This window comes from Lygodium microphyllum, chromosome 29 (assembly GCF_053477565.2).
Source record: "Lygodium microphyllum isolate KBCC chromosome 29, Lygodium_microphyllum_v1.1.10, whole genome shotgun sequence".
Taxonomy (NCBI): Eukaryota; Viridiplantae; Streptophyta; class Polypodiopsida; order Schizaeales; family Lygodiaceae; genus Lygodium; species Lygodium microphyllum.
This window is the reverse complement of record NC_141163.1, coordinates 87,536,569-87,539,038: the sequence shown is the minus strand read 5'-3', so window position 1 is coordinate 87,539,038 and position 2,470 is coordinate 87,536,569. Positions and strand designations below refer to the sequence as shown.

Genomic DNA, 2,470 nt, shown 5'->3' with positions numbered 1-2,470 from the left:
CATGGATAATATAGTGAAGAGGGGTTTGGTACAAGAGGAACTTATCCGTAATGCTCTTGTTGACATGTACGCTAAATGTGACATGCTTGTAGAAGAACAGGGAGTTTTTGATAGATTGGTAACTCGAGATGAAGTCTCATGGGCTACACTTATTTCAGGATATGCCAACTATGGGCTTTGTGAGGAAGTACTAAACTATTTCAAAGAGATGCAGATCAAAGTACACTGGTGGATATGTATGCCAAATGTGGGAGCTTGCTTGATGTTCAACACATGTTTGACTGCCTACCACAACGCAATGAGTATTCTTGGAGTTCTCTTATCCTTGACTATATTGACATGGGGGATATAACAGTATTTTGGGCTAGTAACTGATATAAATGCAATCAATTATTTGATGCTCTGCTAATACATGAAAAGTGCACCAATTGCTAAACTTTTGAACTACATAAACCAGCAGATTTTCCCTATGTTTGAAAAGCTACCCGAGGATTCAAAGCTACATCTACTGAAAAATCTGTCAGAAACTTCTTGTTGTGTGAGTGCTCAGGATGGGAGGCAGCTTCTTCCCTCGATTTTCAAGCTGCTGAAGATTAGAGTCTAGGCAATCCGAGGCCTTCCCTTTCTTTGCAAAGATGCTCCTGACAATACCTAAAAAATAATTGATCTTCTTGGTCAGCTTTTGGTTGTAGAGGAAAGCTTGGAGAAAGATGCTATTCAGAAAGCTTTAATGATGGTTATTCGGCAAGATACAAAAGATTCATTGACAAATTTGTTTAAGCACTTTCAAGGCTCTGATGAAACAGTTCGGCAAAGAGTACTTACCTTTTTGAATGAGAAGGTCTTTCCTTTGAAGCAAGAGCTTCTGCAAGGCACTAAAACAACAAACAAAGATCAATCTCAATCGCAAGGAGAGATGGAAAGATTTGTAGTTGATTCTTTAAAAAAGGTTCTTCCTGGTCTTACAGGAGCAAAGTTCAGAGTCTTCATGGACTTTATAAAAAGTCTGAGTCTTTATGGCGAGAATGCTACAGTTGAACAAGTTCAAGAACTTTTGGGGATTGTAGAAGGTCAGGCTGGTTTAGATCTTCAGCTTACCGCATTTGATCCAGATCATATTGATAGGATCTTATCATGCTTTGATATTGCTCTGCATAAGATGATATGATTGATTACAATGAGCTTGGGTGGAGAAGGTTATCTAAACTTTATGGGAAATGAATTTGGTCACCGTGAATGCTAGGGGAGATCAACATCTTCCCAATGGCAAATTTGGCTTGGGGAAAGGAAAAAACAAAGCCACGGATGGCTATTTTGAAAAAGAGGATTTTTGGGGGGAAAGAAAAAGCGGCTACGGAAGGCATGGAAAAAGTAGGCAACTGCTACAAAGAACAGAGGGGAATGCCCTCTGGGGAAGGCTATGGAGGCGCAGAAATCCATTCAAATCTATTTGAAGCACTTATAGAGGGAAAATTTAAAGGCCATGGAGGTTGTTCTGTCTGAGGCTTTCACAACCTTAGGGCTGAAATTTGATGCAATTACTTCATCCATCAAACTTATTCATTACTGAAATGCTGCTACGAGAACAATTTGAACCCTTGCGTATTGTACTCTCTGTGAAGGGCTATGGAGGTTGTGGGTTACGCACTTTTATAGAATAAAATTGAAGGCTGAGAGCCTGTTCTGATACCACAATTGAGGCTTTCACACCCCTGGTTGAAATATGATGGAGTTGTTTTCTCCATCCGTTGTTCAAGGACTCTTTTTGGACTACCTTTCTTGAGTTGCCGCTCTGGTATTCTTCGACGCACAGATTACAGAGTAATTCCTTCAAGTAGGATTGATGATGGTAGAATTGTGAGATGCAGGGAGGAGTCGATGAAATTTTCTCGACAGGTCTCTGTGAGACGGGCCAAGAGAATTACGTCAATAAGCAACGACTGGGAACTCCTGTTGTCACTGAAGCTATCATGTAGGTGGAGAGGCAAGATGAGGTCATTTGGAGTGATAGAGAAGAAGGCGATGCACGAATGCTCCATATGTAGTAGTCTGCAAGACATAGAGCTGAAGATGAAGGAGTTTACACACAGGACACAAAAGTATCTAAATTAAGGTGAAACAAGATTGCAGAGTTTCACACAGAGCTGGGGCTTCTCTCTTCTGAAGCGTTAGATAGCCCTTGCATAAATTATGCTGTTGAATTGGAGCAATATCATGAAACATACGCCTATTTCATGGATCTTCTCGCAAAAACTGTGCAGGATGAGATAGCTGGGTGCATTGAAAAGGCATACGACTTTCTCTCTCTTGCTGATGCAAAGAAGATGTTGATGTTCTCCTCAGATCAAGAACTCGTGACCTATGTTGCAGAGGATTAACCAGAGTGGGAGGTCTACAATAGCTGTGTGTATTTCCAGAAAGCGAAAGATACAGTGTGCAAGGCAATATCTTCCTTATAATTGATCAATCA

The 2,470-nt window shown here is 40.7% G+C and overlaps 1 pseudogene; it reads left to right on the top strand.

Moving 5' to 3' along the window:
• Positions 1-339: 339 nt before the first annotated feature.
• On the top strand, positions 340-1,168 carry LOC148010879 (apoptosis inhibitor 5-like protein API5 pseudogene; annotated as a pseudogene).
• The last annotated feature ends 1,302 nt before the right edge of the window (positions 1,169-2,470 follow it).